This window comes from Vombatus ursinus, unplaced genomic scaffold, assembly GCF_900497805.2.
Source record: "Vombatus ursinus unplaced genomic scaffold, bare-nosed wombat genome assembly UNPS02007284.1, whole genome shotgun sequence".
NCBI classification, from domain to species: Eukaryota; Metazoa; Chordata; class Mammalia; order Diprotodontia; family Vombatidae; genus Vombatus; species Vombatus ursinus.
The window spans coordinates 18,632,230-18,653,461 of NW_020947062.1; the positions used below are offsets into that span (position 1 = coordinate 18,632,230).

A 21,232-nucleotide genomic window follows, 5' to 3' on the forward strand; every position below is an offset into this window, starting at 1 on the left:
AGATGGGGTGCCGCAGTTGTGTAGCCCAGGAAGCTTGAGGGATTAACAGCAAAGGTCCCTCTTGCTCTGCGGGAGGGGAAGCAGTACAGGACAGGAGGCATCGCAGCAAGCCAGTGCCAAGCCCCATCTCAGTATAGCAGGAGGAGATCTTGAGTACCAGGGTAGTAGAGCAGGTAAGTGCCAACACCAGGAACCCCTGAATACCTCAGTACAGGCAGGGGAACCATTAGACCCCAGCTTGGAAAACCACCACATTCAACAGCATTCTGCCCAGCCAAATCTTCTGGTGCCTCAGCAGAATTCCAGGAAGCACAACTCCAGGAGGCAAAGCTCCAGGCTCACAGATATCCTCCAGCATTGAAACATCCTTGTGCAAGGCCTGGGTGAACAGGAACCAAAGAAAGGAGTGCAAGGCTCAGGTGAACAGATGTCCCTTAGGGGCCAGAATCCCCACCCCTACCCTAAGAGCTCCAGTGTTGCTGACCCCAGCCCAGCACCAGGTAAGCTGCCAGAACCTTACAACCTCCAACTGCCAGCATCTGATGCCCCAGCACACAAAGCCTAACCAGGTCTGGGGCTCCCAGCACAAGAAGCTTGGGTCAGTGGCTCCTGCGCTCCAGCAGGAGAGCTCAACTTTTTTTTTAAAGGTCAGGAAATAGGCAAATATGAGAGATCAAGAATCAGTCAAACAGAAACAAAAGAATGAAAAAATAGAAGAAAACATAAAATACTTCATTGGTAAACAAGTGACCTAGGAATTAGATCCAGAAGAGACAATTTAAAATTATTGGTCTTCCTGAAAACCATGATGAAAAAAAGAGCCTGGACAGCATCTGTCAAGAAATCATCAAAAAAACCTGCCCTGAGTTCCTAGAACCAGAGGGCAAAATAGTCACTGAAAGAATGCACCAATCACCTCCTGAAAGAAATTGCAAATTGAAAACACTAAGGAATATTGTAGCCAAGTTCCAAAATTACCAGGTCAAAGAGAAAATACTGCAAGCAGTCATAAAGAAATAATTTAAATATCATTGAACCACAGTCAGAAAGCTGCAGGACCTTGCAGCTTCTACCTTAAAAGATCAGAGGGTGTGGAATACAATATTTCATAAAACAAAGGAGCTTGGATTACAACCAAGGATCAACTACCCAGTGAAATTGAGCATAATGTTTAGGGGAGGAAATGGAAATTCAATGAAATAGGGGACTTCCAAAACTTCCTGAAGAAAAGACCAGAGCTCAACATAAAATTTGACCTTCAAATACAAGACTAAAGAGAGGCATAAAAAGGTAAACAGGAAAGAAAAAAAAACAACATGTTATTAATAAGAGCAAATTGTTTACATCCCAAGAAGAGAAGATGATACTTTGTAACTCCTGAGAACTGTATTGTTATTATGACTTTTAAAAAGGGTACACATAGACAGAGGGAGTGGGTATAAGTTGACTTTGTTGTGATGATGATAAAAAAAATCTAATTAAGTGGTAAAAATGAATTGTACTGGGAGAAAAAGAAAGGAGGAGGCAGACATCATCACATGAAAAAGCACAAAAACCTATTACAGTAGAGGGAAAGAAGAGAGGAAGATGAGCATTGTTAAACTTTGCTCTCATCAGATTTGGTTCAAGGAGGGAATAACATAATCAGTTAGGTATAGAAATCTAACTTACTCTATAGGAAGTAGGAATGGAAAGGGAAAAGAAAAGGGAGGGGGTGAATAGAAGGGAGGGAAGAAGTAATATGGGTAAATCTGAAGAAAAGGGAGGGTGCTAATAAAAGAGAGGGCAGAGTGAGGGAGGCGGTGGTTGAAAGCAAAATGAGGGAATGGGATAAAGGAGAGAAAAAAAGTATAAACGGGGGGAAATAGGATGGAAAGAAAGACACAGATTGTAATCATAACTGTGAATGTGAAAGGGATGAACTCTCCCATAAAACAGAAGTGGACAGCAGAGTTGATTAAAAACCTAAATCTTACAACCTATTGTTTACAAGAAACAAATTTGAAGCAGAGAAATACACACAGTGTAAAGGTAAAAGTCTGGAGCAGAAAATTTTATGCTTCAGCTGAAGTGAAAAAAGCAAGGGCAGCAATCCTGATCTCAGACAAAGCAAAAGCAAGAGTAGATCTAATTAAAAGAGATAAAGAAGGAAACTACATCCTGCTTAAAGATATCATAGACAATGAATTAATATCATTACAAAACATACATGTACCAAGTGGTATAGCAGTCAAATTCCTAGAAGAGAAATTAAGGGAGTTACAGGAAGAAATAGATAACAAAACTATACTAGTGGGGGACCTCAACCTTCCCCTCTCTGAACTAGATAAATCTAACCACAAAATAAATAAGAAAAAAATTAAGGAGATGAATAAGATTTTAGAAAAGTTAAATATGGTTGACCTCTGGAGAAAATTGAATAGGGATAGAAAGGAATATACATTTTTCTCGGTGGTAGATGGCACATACACAAAAATTGACCATGCACTAACTAGGGCATAAAAACCTCACAGTCCAATGCAGAAAGGCAGAAATATTAAACGCATTCTTTTCAGATGTAATAAAAATTATATGTAATAAAGGGCCATGGAAAGATAGACTAAAAAATAATTGGTAACTAAATAATCTAATCCAAAAGAATGGGTGGGTCATTTTGACTTTCAGAGCAGGATTATGGTGGTGGGCAAGAAAAAGTGTCTCACCAAGGGCAGCAAAAAGGAGCCAAGAAAAGGGTGGCTGATCCATTTTCAAATAAGTATTGGTATGATGTAAAAGCACCAGTTATGTTTAACATTCACAATATTGGCAAGACACTGGTTACAAGGACCCAAGGAACAAAAATTGCCTCTGACAGTCTCAAGAGTTAAGTTTTTGAAGTGAGCCTTGCTGATCTCCAGAATTATGAGGTTGCTTTTCATAAATTGAAATTAATTACTGAAGATGTTCAGAGTAAAAATTGTTTGACTAATTTCCAAGGAATGGACCTTACTTGGGACAAGATGTGCTCCATGGTCAATACTTGGCAGACCATGATTAAAGCCCATACTGATGTCAAAACTACCAATGGGTACTTGCTCCACCTCTTTTGTGTTGGTTTTAACAAAAAGTACAACAACCAGATCCATAAGACCTCTTATACCCAGCACTATCAGGTCCAGCAAATTCTTAAAAAAAATGATGAAAATCATGAACTGAAAGGTGCAGACTTGAAAGAAGTTGTCAATAAACTAATTCCAGACAGCATTGGAAAAGACAGAAAATGCTTGCCAGTCCATTTACCCTCTCCATGATGTATTTGTCCTACCAAATTCTTTTTATGATACAAATATGGTGCTGATACTTAAAATAGGAAGAGCCAAAACAGAGAAAGAAAATTATAGACCAATTTCCCTAATATATATATAGATGCAAATTTTTAAATAAAATATTAGCCAAGAGATTACAACAACTTATCATGAGAATAATACACTATGACCAGGTACGATTTATACCAGAAATGCAAGGCTAGGTCAACATTAGGAAAACTATCAGCATAATGGACCACATCAGCAACAAAACTAACAGAAATCATATGATTATCTCAACAGATGCTCACTAGAGAGCATAGGAATAAGTGGAGTCTTCCTTAAAATGTATCTATCTAAAACCCTCAGCAAGCATTATATGTAATGCGGTCAAGCTAGAAGCATTTCCTATAAGATCAGGGTTCCAAGGATGTCGATCATCACCACTGTTATTCAATATTGTACTAGAAATGTTAGCTTTAGCAATAAGAGAACAAAAAGAAATTGAAGGAATTAGAATAGGCAAAGAAGAAACAAAGCTATCACTCTTTGCAGGTGATATGATGGTATACTTAAAGAATCCTAGAGAATCAATTAAAAAATTACTTGAAATAATAAACAAATTTAGTATAGCTGCAGGATATAAAATAAAGCCACATAAATCATTGGCATTTCTATATATTACTAATAAAACCCACCAGCAAGAGATAGAAAGAGAAATTCCATTTAAAATTACTGTAGACGTCATAAAATATTTGGGAGTCTACCTGCCAAAACAAAACCAGGAACTATATGAACACAATTGCAAAACACTTTTCACACAAATAAAGTCAGATCTAAATAACTGGAAAAATATCAGTTGCTCATGGGTAGGCTGAGCTAATATAATAAAAATTATAATTCCAGCTAAATTAATTTACTTATTCAGTGCCATGCCAATCAAACTACCAGAAAAATATCTTATAGACCTAGAAAAAAACCAATAACAAAATTCATCTGGAAGAACAAAAAGTTCAGAATATCAAAGTAGTTAATGAAAAGAAATGCAAGGGAAGGTGGCCTCGCTGTACCAGATCTTAAATTATATTATAAAGCAGCAATCATCAAAACTACTTGGTACTGGCTAAGAAACAGAGTGGTGGATCAGTGGAATTGGTTAGGTATACAAGACACAACAGTCAATGACTACAGTAATTTACTATTTGATAAATCCAAAGACTCCAGCTTCTGGGAAAAAAATCACTATTTAACAAAAACTGCAGGGAAATCTGGAAAATAATATAACAGAAACTGGGCATAGACCAACATCTTAAACCCTATACCAAGATAAAATCAAAATGGGTACATTATTTACATATAAAGATGGAGACTATGAGCAAATTAGGAGAGCAAGGAATAGTTTACATATCAGATCTATGGAGAAGGGAAGAATTTATGGCCAAACAAGAGATAGAGGACATTATGAAATGCAAAATGGATGACTTTGATTACCTTAAATTAAAAAGGCTTTGCACAAACAAAGCCAATGCAACTAAGATTAGGAGGGAAGCAGAAAGCTGGGAAACAATTTTTTACAACCAGTGTCTCTGATAAAGGCCTCACTTCTAAAATATATAGAGAACTGAGTTGAATTCAGTTGATAAATTGTCAAAGGATATGAATAGGCAGTTGTCAGAGGAAGAAATTAAAGCTATATATAGTTACATGAGAAAATGCTCTAAATTACTATTGATTAGAGAAATACAAATCAAAATGACTCTGAGATAACACATCACACCTATAAGATTGGTTAACATGACAAAACAGGAAAATGATAAATGCTGGAGATGTAGGAAAATTGGAACACTAATACTTTGTTGCTGGAGTTGTGAACTGATCCAACCATTCTGGAGAGCAATTTGGAACTATGCCCAAAGGGCTACAAAAATGTGCATCCCCTTTGACCCAGCAATGCCACTTCTAGGTCTGTATCCCAAAGAGATCATAAAAATGGGAAAAGGACCCACATGTACAAAAATATTTATAACAGCTCTTTTTGTGGTGGCCCAGAATTGGAAATTGAGGGGATGTCCATCAATTGGGGAATGGCTAAACAAATTGTGGCATATGAATGTAATACCTGGAAAGACTTATATGAACTGATGCTGAGTGAAATAAGCAGAACCAGGAGAACATTTTACACAGTAACAGCCACATTGTGTGATGACTGACTTTGAAAGGCTTAGTTCTTTTCAGCAATGCAAGGATCTAAGACAACCCCCAAAGACTCATGATGGAAAATGGAATCTACATCTAGAAAAAGAACCATGGAGTCTAAAAGCAGATTGAAGCATACTATTTGCTCTTCTTTTCTTTTGCTGTTTTATTTTTTTCTTTCTCGTGGTTCCTCCCATTAAGTTCTAATTCTTCTATACATCATGACTAATGTGAAAATATGCTTACTATGAATGTGTAAGTAGAACCTATATCAGATTACATGCCATCTTGGGGAGTGGGGAGGAGAAGGAGGGGGAGAAACCTTGGAAGTGAATGTTGCAAACAAAAAAAAACATTTAAAACAATTTTAAAAAGAAATTAAAAAAATAAAAAGGAAAACAGGTACATTAATGCACTAGTGATTCACTGGCAATTCTGGGAAGTATTTGGGAACTATTCCCATGAAGTTACAAAACTACCAGTGCCATCACTATCCACTAATTCACTTTCCAAACTGAATGGGGCAGAACCTATCACTTGCAAGAAATATGTACACTTCAGAAAAAAAGGGAAAATCAACATACCTATTATGTCTGAAAATTCATGTCTGAAAGTGCACCCCTAGTCTATCATTCTTCTGCCAAAAAATGGTGGGTTTGTTTCAGAATTACAGTTCTGAATCTTGACTTCCCTCGGCCTTTGTCAGTGTTTTCGGTATTTTTCAACTTTGTCTCCACAAGCATTATAATTTAGCTTGATGTTTATTCTTTAAAGAAATATCTAATTGTACAAGATGCTGAGATGTTAGAGTTAAAATACCATACTCAACAAGATCTCATTTCAGTAAGGGAGATATTGCAGGGATATAAACAATTAGTTTTAAAGGCAGAAAGTGTTAAATATTCAAACACAGATATCATGAAAGTGCCATCAGAATATAGTCTGGTAAACTATTATGTCTGCATAAGGATCTACAATGAAGACATCAGTGAAGTAGTAGCATATCCATTAGACAGTGAAAGATGGGTCAGAGATTTGAAAAAACTTCATAATTTATAAAAAAAGGGAATATTGAAATATATTTTTAAAAAGTTAAGTATAAGCACAGGCAATGGTGAATAAACCAGTCTAGATCCAGGATAGGTGAAATGAAGAAGAGGAATTTGGGAAAATAAGAATTGAAAGACAGATTGAAGGAGTAGAAAGAGTCTTGAATGTCAACCTATGGGGCCTAGACATTATGTTGCAATACAAGCCTTTTTAGACATTGCAGGACAGGATGAGAACTATATGAAATAGGAAGAATAACAGCGTAATAAAGAGTAGGATGGATAGGACAGTGAAAGTAAATGCAGGAAGTGTAGAGTAAAGTGATTAAATAACAACCTGAAATCCAATTAGGATAGGGTAAACATAAGTCAGAAGTGAGGTAGAGATCTCTAAGAATGAAGAAGGGGAGAGAATTGAAAGTAAGTGATGACTGAGCAGATGTTGAAAGCAAAGGAAGGCAAGGAATAAATGGTATTCCTGGAAAATTTCAGGTTAGCTAGGAGAATAATAGTACCATTAACTGATACAATGAAATCATGATAAAAAACAGTGTATGCTTGTGTGTTAGTTTGCTTTCTTTTATTAGGCAGTAGTAATAATTTGAATATATTGTTTAAGGTACTATGTGGAAACCAAGGTATAAGTATGTGGTGTGTGTGTGTGTGTGTGTGTGTGTGTGTGTGTGTGTGTGGAGAGAGAAAGAGCACACATAGTATGTGAAATATGGATATGGAAGGCATGTGAATAGGAATAGAAGCTAAAATACTGGAAATGATTAAGATGCACAAAGGGAAAAGTTGAGAAAAGGAAACTGAAGACACTATATTAGAAAATCCTTTAAATAAGTGCAGGATTTTTTAAAATCCCTTTCATCTCTCTATCAGTTTCAAATGGGTTGTTTTTAAGGTACTTGTAGCTTTGTCCAATTCCATAGCATTTACAAAATTAATTTATTATTACCATGCTGTGATCATAAAGGTGATACTTTTTACATTCAATTTTCTGCACCCTGATTCTTCTCACTCACTTCTGTTTTTGCCAAATACATTCCTGACAGTGAGTTCTCTTAACCTATATAGCTTTTCTCCACTTCTCATGTTCTCTATTATTCCTAAACAATTTGGAGATAAAATAACAACTTGTCACTCATCTCATGGTAAAGGGGAAAGAGGCTTGATTTGCAGTTAGAGGTTGTAAGTAAATCTCACCTCTGAAAATCACTAATGTGGTGACCTTGGAAAGAAAATTACAACTTTCAAAGCCTCAGATAAATTTTTTCAATGATAAGATGAGGGTGTTATACTACATGGTGACTAAAGTCCCTTCCAACTCTAAATACTATAAAATTCTACATGAAAATGTGGCTATTATACTACAATGACAACTTCCTGTCCCAACTGCTTTTACCTGAAAAGTAAGACAAACCGTTCATTTAGGAGTTGAAAGGAAAAGAACACAAATGAGAGGTGGAATGCAGACCAGATTAGATGCTACAACAATTAGTACTCATTCAGGTGAAATAGCTGATGTCCAGGTTTGGCTGGAATAAGCTTGTTTACAATGTCAAATCATCCAGAAATGGCTTAACAGACTAGCTGGGACTCAGTCATGGAGTAAGGTGGAAATCCAGGCTATTATGAGAAGTGATTACATTTCAGTTCAGAGAGGGGACAAATGAAATAGTATTTAAATGTGGAAACATTTCTCATGTTATGACAAACTGAAATATTCAAAGGAACCTACATACAGCATTGTAATAGTTATGATGTTATACCACTCTGATGTAAAATGGAGGCAGAGAATTACTGAGACCACAAAATATGCTGCCTTGATAATAAGATGCTGCAGATGTAGGTAGGCTGGTCTTCAAACAAAAAAAAAACCATTCAGATCACAATGAGATGGATAGTTATTGAATTTGCAGCTTGATAGAACTTACGCTCATTTGAAATAACCTTGAAGAACATAGGCTGAGCTCATAACAATCAAGTATCAGAGAAGGAATTTAGCAGAAGCCGTACAACGACAGGCTTAAAACTTAAATGGTTATTGAGATTATACTCTTCTACCCCATCTCCAACAATCTGTGTGTAGTCTTCATAGTTACTTTCCCTTATCATCACCTAATGTGCTAAAAATATACAACATGTACTGTCCATCAAGTCAAAATTTTTTCCTGAGCACATTTCATTTGAGCGGAGAGGAGGGAATTATATTTAAAATATAGACCATTTTTTCTCCTTCAATTAATATCCATGACCATCTTGTTCACATCAGACAAATTTCAATCTATGCTATAAGAGAAATTCAAACATTTGTGTTCCAAAAGAGGAAGCCTTTTTTAATTTTTGCCACTGTATCCACAGGAATTAGCACAATGCCTGACACATATAAGGCATTTAATATATGCTTAGTGAAATAAGCTGACTCCTCAAACAAAGACGTGTACCATTAAGACCATAACTTTACATTGGAGAGATTGAATTATTTGTTTAACGTCACATAAATATATAGAGACAGAGGAGGGATTTGAATACAAGCCTTCTGATTCCAGATCCAGCAGTCTTTCCCCTGCACCACACTCCTTTGCTCCTAATTCATACATGTTCTTTGATTTGAAACTGAAATTTGCAGTGTGAACATTAATTCCCTCTGAAATATCCAAACACCACAAATCAAGGTTTGATTCATTATTTTGTTGATACTCTGTACAAAAGAAAGTGACGTAGCAGTAAATTACCACAGTAATTCAGTGTTTGATAAACCCAAAGATTCCAGTTTTGGGGATAAGAACTCACTGTTTGACAAAAACTGCTGGGAAAACTATAAAACAGTTTGGCTGAAGCTAGGTGTAGAGCAACATCTCACATCATATACCAAGATTAGGTCAAAATGGGAACATGATTAAGACAGAAAGGATAGTACCATAAGGAAATTATGAGAACATGGAATAATTTCCCTGTCAGATCTATGGAGAAGAGAAGCATTTATAAACAAACAAGAGATAAAGAGCATTATGAGATGTAAAATGGATGATTTTGATTGTATCAAATCAAAACAAGTTTTTCCACAAACAAAACCAATGCAGCCAAGATTAGAAAGAAAGCAGAAAACTGGGGAAAAATGTATAGCAAGGTTCTCTGATAAAGGACTTATTTCTCACATATATAAAGAACGCAATCAAATTTATAAGAATATGAGTCATTCCTCAATTGGGTGATGGTCAGAAAATATGAACAGGAAGTTTTCAGACAAAGAAAACAAAGCTACCTATAGTCATGTGAAAAAATGCTTTAAATCACTAATTGATTAGAGAAATGCACATTGAAACAACTCTGAGGTGCCACCTTACAACTATCAGATGAGCTAATACGACAGAAAAGGAAAATGACAAGCAATGTGGGAAAATTGGGACACTGATGCATTGTTGGTAGAATTGTGAACAATCATTTTGGAGAGCAATTTGGAACTATGCCCAAAGGTCTATAAAAATGTGCATACCTTTTATCCAGCAATACCACTATTATGTCTGTATCCCAAATAGATAAAAAAGTGGTAAAGACCTATTTGCATAAAAATATTTATAGCAGCTCTTTTTGTCATGGAAAAGAATTGGAAATTTAGGGATGCCCATGAATTGGGAAACAGCTGAACAAGGTATGGTATATGATTGTAATGGAATACTATTGTGCTATAAGAAATGATGAGCAAAATACTTCCAGAAAAACCTTGAAAGTCTTACATAAACTGATGCAGAGTGAATTGAGCAGTAACAGGAGAATATGATACAGTAGTTAACCACAATATTTTATGATAATCAACTTTGAATGACTTAGCTATTCTCAGCAATGCAATGATCTAAGATAATTCCAAAGGACCCATGAGGAAAAATGCTATCCAGCACCAGAGAAAGTAATGAAGGAGTCTGAATACTGATTAAAGCATACTATTTTTCACTTTATTTTTTTCATGGCTTCTTTTTCTTGGTCTGTATTTTCTTTCACAACATGACTAAAATGAAAAAAGTTTGGCGTGACTGTAGATATATAATCTATATCCAATTGCTTACTGTCTCAGTGAGGACGGAGGCGAGGGTGGAGGGAGAGAATTTGGAACTCAAAATTTTTTAAAAAATGAATGTTGAAAATTGTTTTTACATGTAATCGAAAAATAAGATATTCAAAATGTTAAAAAAAACCTAAAACTAAAGCAAGTATTGCTAATAATAATTAAATTTAAATATGTGTGATATATATTTTGTAAATTGAAACTTAGTTATTAAACTTTTACCTATACACCTCTGTTATTCATTCCTGTCTTAAGTGTCTCTTTTCTCTTACACCTAATTGTGTCATTTAATTTAGATCTTCATTTCATCTAATTTGTAAATTAGATCATCCATTTGATGCCATCCACTCTTTCTTCTGATGGATCTCCCAGATCTACCTCTTCCCCTTTAACAAGCTTCATTCTTCCTTTAGACCCAACATGGGACTCTCCTATTCAGGTATCAGGGGTGCTTTCTTATTGTCTCTAAAATAGAAAGTCCCCTACTTGACACCAAAAAACATTTATAGTCTGGTTCCAACATATTTTTCTTTCTCTGTTTCACAATTTGCATTGCAGAAAAACTGACCTGATTGCTGTTTCTTAAATAAAGCATTATATCTCCTGGCTCCATTTTTGACAAAGAATGTTCCCACTGTTATCCCTGTGCATTGAAGATTATTATTTACCACTTTATTTTATTTGTGGTTTCTTTCAGGTTTTACTAAGGTATTATCTAATTCAGAAAGTTTTTCTGAATCTTGTAATCCTAGTTGCCATCTCCCTCTTGAAATTTAAATTCATTTACATTGATATGAATGATATACTATATACTAATATAAATAATGCTCATTTGTATTACTGTGCACATATTTTAAATATATTTATTTAAAAAAACATTTTATTTTCATGTTTTGTCTCTTATTGCCAGGGCAATAACTTGCAGGTGAATAGGTGCTTTAATGAAGACCATTGGAATTTCATGTCAGATCTATAATGAAGCTATTGTTCTTCTTTTCTTTGGGCTTGTCTTCCATGAGTTTTTCTACATTCTTTCTATGACTTCATTTTCTGTGAAGGTCAGGTCTATTGGCAAGCAAGCATTCAGTCTCCTTTCATGTGCAAGAGGTTAATTGACCCGGTTATTCTTTTGCTTTTTATATTATTCAATCTTAGTTTATCCTTCCCCACCCTCCACCTCTTCCTTTTCTAGTTAAATGCCAAATCACAGAACTTTACAATTAATAAACCCATTCTTTAAAAACTTACATTTATTTTATAGATAATGGAATTATAAAGATGAAAATGATGGAATTAACCTTAGAGGCCATCTAGTACAACTTTCACATTTTATAAATATGAAACCTGAGATTAAGGGAGAGGAAGTGGATAGCCCAATGTCCCATAACTATTCTTTCCAATGAGGGATTGAGTATCCACTTTACAATATAAATTTGAATTCTTCCTGATTATCCTTTCCTATTTTCTAGAAGAAATTTAAGTCAAAGTTGGGATGATGAGATTCATGATAAGGATGATGTGTATATGTTCTTGGTGGGGTGAAAAGCACATTGTTGTTTTTTTTTTTTGGCAGAGAATTTATTTCCTAATCAAAAACATTAAATAATGATGTGATAAGACAAACAGATCTCATAACTAAGTGTGGAGAAATTTAAATGGCAAATATTGTTTTAACAGCTTGGGAAGCACATGTTATGGTGTTAGATGCTCTTGAGATTGTGGACATTGAACATTGAAAAATCTCTATATTAAGATATAGGAAAAGAGTGACGTCTGACACACACCCATCATAAAGGTTAAAAAAAAGTTGATTTTCACAATAAAAAAAAGTAGAGAATCAACCTAGGTAACTAGAACAATGACATTTGGTAAGTATTCTGAAATGAGTATAGTGTATTACTTTTCTAACTCTTCTCTGATTGGATTGGATGAAGTTTAGATAAAATTATGATTCAGAGAGATAAGTTGTATTATTTACTACAGCAAAGACTGACAAAGGAGTCTCTTTGTGTGTTTTTATATCTTTTCTTTTGATTCCTTTTCCCCTTTTATTTCTTTAATGGTATTTTATTTTTTCCTAGTTCCATGTCATGAAAAATTTTAGCATTAATTTTTTACAAGATTTTGAGTTCCAAATTTTTATCCCTCCCTCCCTTTTTTCTGAAAATGGTAGGCAGTTTGATATAGTTTATACATGTGTTATCATGGAAAAACATTTTCTTATTAGTCACAGTTGTGAAAGAAGAAATAGATCAAAAAAAATAACATGGGAAAGAATAAAAAATAAATAAAAAAAATATGCTTCAATCTGCATTTCAGAGCCCATGAGTTCTTTATCTGGATATGGGTAGCATTTTCCTGTCCTTTGTACTTATCTTGAATCATTGTGTTGCTGAGAAGAGCTGAGTCATTCTTAGTTGATCACCTCACAAGGTTGCTGATACTTTGTACAATGTTTTCCTGGTGCTGCTCATTTCGTTTTGCATCAGTTCCTACAAGTCTTTCCTGATTTTTTAAAAAATCTGACTGTCCAATATTTCTTATTGCGCAATAGTATTCCATAACACTCATATGCCACAGCGACTCTCCAATTGATGGTCATTCCTAAATTTCCCATATTTTGCCACCATGAAAAGGGCTGCTGTATTTTTGCACATGTACATCTTTTCCCCTATTTTATGATGGATGTCTTTAGGAAAAATACCTAGTAGTGATATTGCTGGATCAAAGAGTATACACAGTTTGGTTGCCCTTTGGGCATAGTTCCACATTGGTCTCCAGAATGGTTGGATAAGTTCACAACTCTGCCAACAGTACATTAGTGAAATGATTTCCCCACATCCTCTCCAATATTTATCATTTTCCTTTTTTTATCATATTAGCCTTCTGATAGGTATGAGGTGGTACCTCAAAGTTGTTTCAATTTGCATTTCTCTAATCAAAAGTGATTTAGAGTGCTTCATATGCCTATAGATAGCTTTGATTTCTCCATCTGAAAATTGCCTATTTATATCCTTTGATGAGTTATCAACTGGGAAATGGCTAGTATTCTTATAAATTTGACTCAGTTCTCTATATGTTTAAGAAATGAAGCCTTTATCAGAGACACTTGCTGCAAAGACTGTTTACCAGCTTTCTGATTTCCATCAAATCTTGGTTGCATTGTTTGTTTGTACAAATACCTTTTAATTTAATATAATCAAAATTAGGTATTTTACATTTTGTTATGCTCTCTGTCTCTTATTTGGTCATGAATTCTAACCCCCTCCTCCCATAGATCTGACCACAAGACCATTCCTTACTCTTCTAATTTGCTTGTGGTGCCAACCTTTGTGTTTAATTCATTCCAAAGGCCTGCCATATCTAACTTTTCTAATATTCTACATACCTCCTTAGTTTCTTTCTTGTTTATTTTTGACTGGATTTATCAAGTTCTGAAAGGGAACAGTTGAGGTCTCATGCTAGAATACTTTCACTGTCCATTTCTTCCTGTAACTCACTTAACTTCTCCTTTAAGAATTTGGATGCTACAACACTTGGTGCATATATGTTTAGTATTGATATTGATTAATTGTCAATGGAACCTTTTAGCAAGACGTAGTTTCCTTCCTTATCTCTTTTTTTCTATTCATTCATTCATTTATTGATTTATTGGACTTCTTAGAAGAATTAAAATGGGTAGCAGCAATAATGGTAAAAAAAAAACAAAACAAAAATCAAACAAACAAAAACTAAGCAGAGCTAGCATAAGCTAGCCTATTGCGCTTTTGCACTCCTTAGGTAGATGATTTAATTATGTTTTTATCTATCTACTTTTTGATAGAGGACTTTAAAAAGGCAAACTCTATATTTCACATCCCAGGGTACAAGTAAGTAAGCTTTGCTAGAAGAGACTTGTCTCTTGTTACAGAGAGAGAATTCTCATTCCCTTGCAACTTAGACTTCTCTGGATTCTCAGTTCTAACATGAAGCCCATTGCATCCCCTACCACATGAGTGGGTTGGCCTCCTTTGTTTGGCTGCCCGCTGTCTTTTCAACTAGAGAGACTGAGTCCCTTGGTCTCTTTTCCACCATCTTTTCAACGCGCTTTTGGGCAACTCTTTTAATCTGCAGCACCCAGCTTGGAGCAAATTAAATGATCCAGTGAGAGAAGGAGAATTATCATTTCCCTGCTCTCTCTCTTTTATACAGGCTCTAACAAATAAGTCCAGGTGTGGTGGTTTCTGTTCTCTGTTTTTTATGTTCTGTGTTGTTTGTTCTCAGTTTCAGGTGCCCCAGTGAACTCCACACACATGGCTGGGGACCCAACAGCTTCCACGTTAGGGAAAATGGGCAATAGTCCCCTCAAAATCTGGCTCCATATTAGAAGTGGGCCTTACCAGATAAAGGATCATACCCTGATAAAAGGAAACATTTCTTTTTTTTTCTTTTTTAAAATTTTCTTTCTTTATTTTTAATTTTCAACATTCAACATTTCACAACATTCCACAACATTTTGAGTTCCAAATTTTCTCCTCATCTCATCCCTCCCCCTACTCCAAGATGGAGTGCATTCTGAATACCCCTTCCCCTAATTTGCCCTCCCTTCTATCTTCCCCCTTTCTCTTATCCCCTTCTCCTTTATTTTCCTGTAGGGCAGGATAGATTTCTATGCCCCATTGCTTGTATATCTTATTTCCCAGTTGCATGTGAAAACAATTTTTAATATTTGTTTTTAAAACTTTGGGTTCCAAATTTTCTTCTTTCCTCCCTCCCCACCCACCCTTATTGAGAAGGCAAGCAACTTGATACAGGTTATACATGCGTAGTCATGCAAAATACTTCCATAGTAGTCATGTTGTGAAAAACTAACTATATTTCCTTTCATCCTATCCTACACCCCCACTCCATTTATTCTATTCTCTTTTTTGACCCTGTCCCTCTTCAGAAGTGTTTGCTTCCCATGACCAGGTAGGATTTATACCAGGAATGCAAGGCTGGTACAATATTAGGAAAACTATTAGCATGATTGATCATATCAACAACAAAACTAACAGGAAACACATGATCATCTCAGTAGATGCAGAAAAAACTTTTCACAAAATACAACACCCATTCCTATAAAAAACACTAGAGAGCATAGGAATAAATGAAGTCTTCCTTAAAATAATAAGTACCATCTACTAAAACCTTCAGGAAGCATCACATGTAATGGGGACAAGCTAGAAGCATTTCCAATAAGATTGGGGGTGCAACAAGGATGTCCATTATCACCACTGTTGTTCAATATCATACTGGAAACATTATCTTTAGCAATAAGAGAAGAAAAAAGATATTGAAGGTATTAGAATAGGCAAAGAAGAAATGAACCTATCACTCTTTGCAGATGATATAATGATATAATTAGAGGATCAAGTAAAAAACTACTTGAAACAATAAACAATGTTAGCAAAGTTGCAAGCTATAAAATAAACCCACATAAATCATTGGCATTTCTATATATTACCAATAAAGTCCAACAGCAAGAGATAGAAAGAGAAATTCCATTTAAACTTACTGTAGACATTATAAAATATTTAGGAGTCTACCTCCTGAAACAAACCCAGGAACTATGTGAACACACTTACAAAACACTTTTCACACAAATAAAGTCAGATCTAAGTAATTGGAAAAACATCAGTTGCTCATGGGTAGGCTGAGCTAATATAATAAAAATGACAATTCTACCTAAGCTAATTTCCTTATTCAGTGCCATACCAATCAAACTACCAAAAATTATTTGATAGAGTTACAAAAAATAATAAGAAGGTTCATTTGAAATAACAAAAAGTCCAGAATATCAAGGAAACTAATGAAAAGAAATGCAGGGGAAGGTGGCCTAGTCATTCCAGATCTTAAATTGTATCATAAAGCAGCAATCATCAAAACTACTTAGAACTGGCTAAGAAAAAGAGTGATGGATCAGTGAAATAGGTTAGGTATGCAAGACACAGTAGTCAATGACTATAGTAATCTACTATTTGATAAACCCAAAGAACCCAGCTTCTGGTATAAGAACTCACTATTTTACAAAAACAGCTGGGAAAACAGGAAAAGAGTATGGCAGAAACTAGGCATAGACCAAAATCTCACACTGTATACCAAAATAAAGTCAAAATGGGTTGATGATTTAGATATAAAGGCTGATACTATAAGCAAACTGGAGAGCAAGGAATAGTTTACCTATCAGATTTATGGAGAACAGAAGAATTCATTACCAAACAGGAGATTGAGAACATTACGAAACACAAAATGGAAAATTTTGGTTACATTAAATTGAAAAGTTTTTTCCACAAACAAAGTCAATGCAACCAAGATTAGAAGGAAAGTAGAAAACTGGGAAAGAATTTTCGCAACCAGTCTCTCTGATAAGGACCTCATTTCTAAAATATGTAGAGAATTAAGTCAAATTTATGAGAATACAAGTCATTCCCTAATTGATAAATGGCCAAAGGATATGAACAGGCAGTTCTCAGATAAAGAAATTATAGCCATCTATAGTCATATGAAAAATGCTCTAAATCACTATTAATTAGAGAAATGCAAATCAAAACAACTCTGAGGTACCACATCACACCTATCAGATTAGCCAACATAACAAAATAGGAAAATGATAAATATTGGAGAAAATGTGGGGAAATTGGCACACTACTGCAGTTTTGATGGAGTTCTGAAATGACCCAACCATTTTGGAGGGCAATTTGGAACTATACCCAAAGGGCTACAAAAATGTGTATACCCTTTGACCGAGCAATAGCACTTGTAGGGCTGTATCCCAAAGAGATCATACAAATGGGAAAAGGACCCATATGTACAAAAATATTTATAGCAGCTCTTTTTGTGGTGTCAAAGAATTGGAAATTGAGGGGATGCCCATCAATTGGGGAATGGCTGAACAAGGTGTGGTATATGAATGTAATGTGTTGTGCTATAAGAAATGATGAGCAGGCAACTTCAGAAAAACCTGGAAAGACATGTATGGAATGACATTGAGTGAAGTGAGCAGAACCAGGAGAATGTGGTACACAGTAATAGCCATGTTGTGCAATGACTAACATTGATAAACTTAGCCCTTCTCAGCAATGCAAGGATCTAAGTCATCTCCAAAAGTCTCATGATGGAAAATGGTATCCACATCCAAAGAAAGAACTATGGAGTTTGAATGCAGATCCAAGGATACTGTTTGTTATTTTTTTTTCTTCTGTTGTGTTTTGTTTCCTCTTTCTGATGGTTCCTCCTATTGGTTCTAATTCTTCCTTACAACATCACTAATGTGAAAATATGTTTAATAGGAATGTATATGTATAACCTATATCAGATTGTAAGCTGTCTTGGGAAGGGAAGAGGTATGGAGAGGGAGAAAAATTTAAAACTCGAAAGCTTATGGAAGTGATTGTTGATAAATCAAAATGAATTAATAAAAAAATAAAATAAAAAGAAGTGTTTGCTTCTGATTACCTTCTCCCCCAATCTGCCCTCTCTTCTATCATTCACCCCACTCTGTTATCCCCTTCCCCCTTATTTTCCTGTAGGGTAAGATAGATTTCCATACACAATGGAGTGTGTATGTTATTCTCCCCTTAAGCCATATCCAATGAGAATAAGATTCACTCATTCCCTCTCACCTTCCCCTGCTTCCCCTCCACTGTAAAAGCCTTTCCTCATCTGTTTTATGTGAGATAATTTACCCCACTCTACCTCTCCCTTTCTTCTTCTCTCAGTATAATTCTCTCTCACTCCTTAATTTTTTCTCCAGATATCACCTCTTCATCTTCAACTCACCCTGTGTCCTCTATCTATCTGTCTATCCATCCATCCATATAATTTTTCCCTCCAATTACTCTAATACTGACAAAGGTCTCATGAGTTACAAATATCATCTTTCCATTCAGCTTATAAAAAGCTGACTGAAATTTTCCAGGCCATATGGCAAGAGGAGGCTATCTCCCAGGAGTTTGAGTATGCTTCCATTGTCCATCTCTATAAAGGTAAAGGAAATAGACTGTCCTGTGACAGTCACAGGGGGGTCTCTCTCTTAGTCATTGTTGGCAAGATTCTTGCCAGAGTCTTTCTTACTAGGCTCATCCTTCACTTGGAAGATGGTCATCTACCTGAGAGCCAGTGTGGCTTCAGAAAGGGCTGAGGAACAGTTAATATGGTGTTTGCTGACCAAAAACTCCAGGACAAAGGCCAAGAGCAGAACAGAGGTCTGTACACATTGTTTGTAGATCTGACCAAGGCCTTTGATACTGTCATTCATGAGGGCTCATGGAAAATTATGTCAAAATTTGGTTGCCTGGAGAATTTCATTAGCATTGTATGTCAATCTCATGCTGGTCTGCTTGCCCGGGTTCTGGATAATGGACAATGCTCTCATGCTTTACCAGTCACCAATGGAGTGAAATATGGCTGTGTGCATGCTCGCATGATTTTTAGCATGATGTTGTCAGCCATGTTTTCAAATGCTTTCAATGAAAATAAATATGGCATCAAGGTCAGCTACTGCACTGATGGTAAATTCTTCAACTTGAAAAGGCTACAAGCCAAGACCAAAGTCGAGGGAGTGTTAGTACATGATTTTCTGTTTGCAGATGGTTGTGCACTCAATGCAGCCTCTGAAACTGAGATGCAACAAAGTACGGATCAATTCTCTGATGCTTGTGCTAATTTTGACCTAATAATTAACACCAAGAAAACACAGGTGCTCCATCAGCCAGCACCACACCACCCATATGTGGAACCATCGGTTATAGCAAATGGAGAAATTTTGAATGCTGTGGATAAGTTCACTTACCTTGATAGTGTACTTCACAGGGATGTATACATTGATAATGAGTTTGACGCACAAATTGCCAGAGTTAGCTCAGTGTTTAGGAGGTTCCAAAAAAAAGTTTGAGAGAGAAGAGGTATTAGTCTGACTACCAAATTGAAGGTCTACGGAGCCATTGTGCTGACCTCATTGTTTTATGCCTATGAAATCTGGACAATATCAGCACCATGCCAGAAAACTGAATCGCTTCCATCTGAATTGTCTTAGGAAGACTCTGAAGATCACCTGGCAAGTTAAGATAGCAGACACTGAAGTCCTTTCTTGAACTAAATTGCCAACCATTCAAACTCTGCTTCAGAGACCGCAACTCTGCCGGGTTGGTCATGTTATTTGAATGCAAAACATACACTTCCCAAAAAGACTGTTTTATAGAGAACTCACACAGGGCAGGTGTTCACATGGTGGTCAGAAGAAGCAATACAAGGACACTCTCAAGGTCTCTCTGAAGAACTTTGGAATTGATTGTGTGACATGGGAGACACCGGCACAGGACTGCTCAGCATGGAGTGCCCACATCACAGAAGCCACTGTACTCTATGAGTAAAGCAGAATTGAAACAGCTCAATGGAAATACAGGACGTCCAAATTTAGAGAATCCACATGGATTGTTCACATGGACCATTTGTGCCTGACCTGTGGTAGAGCATTCTGAGTTCATATTTGTTTGATCAGCCACAGTTGGACACACTGAAATTTGAGTCTAGCATAGTGATGTCATTTTTGTCCTCTTTGAGAATTAAGGACAACAACCAACCAATCATCCCATTCACATTTACAGCTATGATTACTACTTGTGTATTTCCCTCCATCCTATTCTTCTCCTATCTGTCCTCCCTCTCCTTTCCCCTTTTCCATCCCCACCAGTGTTTTGCTTCTGTCCATCACATCCCCTGATTTGACCTCCCTTCTGTTAAGTCCCCGACCCTTACTTGATCTCCTCCCCTCCTACTTCCTTGTCGGGTAAGATAGATTTCTATATTCAACTGATTGTTTAAATGATTTTCTCTTTGGTTTGCTGAGGTAGGGCTTGCTATTGGCTTTCTGGGATACTTCTCGTCCTGGAATGCCCTCCCCTTTTGCCCAAGTGACATGGACCTTTGTTGTCAATCTTCTACTTTTCTTGGGCTAAAAGACTGTTTCACAATTTCTTTCTGCTGGTTCTGCTGTCCCAGGATTTGTTTTGGGGTTTGGTTGGAGATTACTGTGGGAGAGTTATGAAGATTTACTGCTTACTCTGCCATCTTGGCTCCCGGAACTATGTCTTCCCTTTTGTTATCTTATAAACATTATCACAAATACAGGCGATCTCCTTTTTCTGAGTTATGGTGCATTTTTCAACCCAAATATAGAAAGTAAATTGATATCCTGATCAAATTGTGCCTGAAAAAAGGCATGAACTAGACTATAAATCAGTATAATTGAAATGTGGTATCTAGAAAATAAACTTCATTATATTTAAACATAGCAAAGTCATATTTGGAGAAGATAAATTGGGCTTGTCACAAAATTGTCCTCTGGGTGTGGAGTGGGAAGAGTATAACAGAAAATTAGTAATTAATAGGAAATCTAAGAATTCTAGAGCTGAGGAAATCTAATTTTTCCTGTGCTGCATGTCATTAGGTTGGAATGTATCTGACCTAATTTGGTTCCTAAGGGGATACTGTTACTCCTTGCTTTACCCTACATGGGATTTTCAGTAAAAGTTTTCTATATCCAAAAAACATTGTAGTGAAGGATTACCATGGAATTACATTGATCTAAGACTGCTTACAAATGACTCCTAGGA

The 21,232-nt window shown here is 36.0% G+C and overlaps 1 protein-coding gene and 1 pseudogene across 1 annotated transcript in view; one reads left to right on the plus strand and one right to left on the minus strand.

Annotated features, from left to right (window-relative positions):
* FSTL4 (follistatin like 4) overlaps positions 1-21,232 on the minus strand; it is a 772,743-nt gene that overhangs the window by 333,706 nt on the left and 417,805 nt on the right. The window lies entirely within an intron of this gene.
* LOC114033499 lies at positions 2,674-19,990 on the plus strand (annotated as a pseudogene).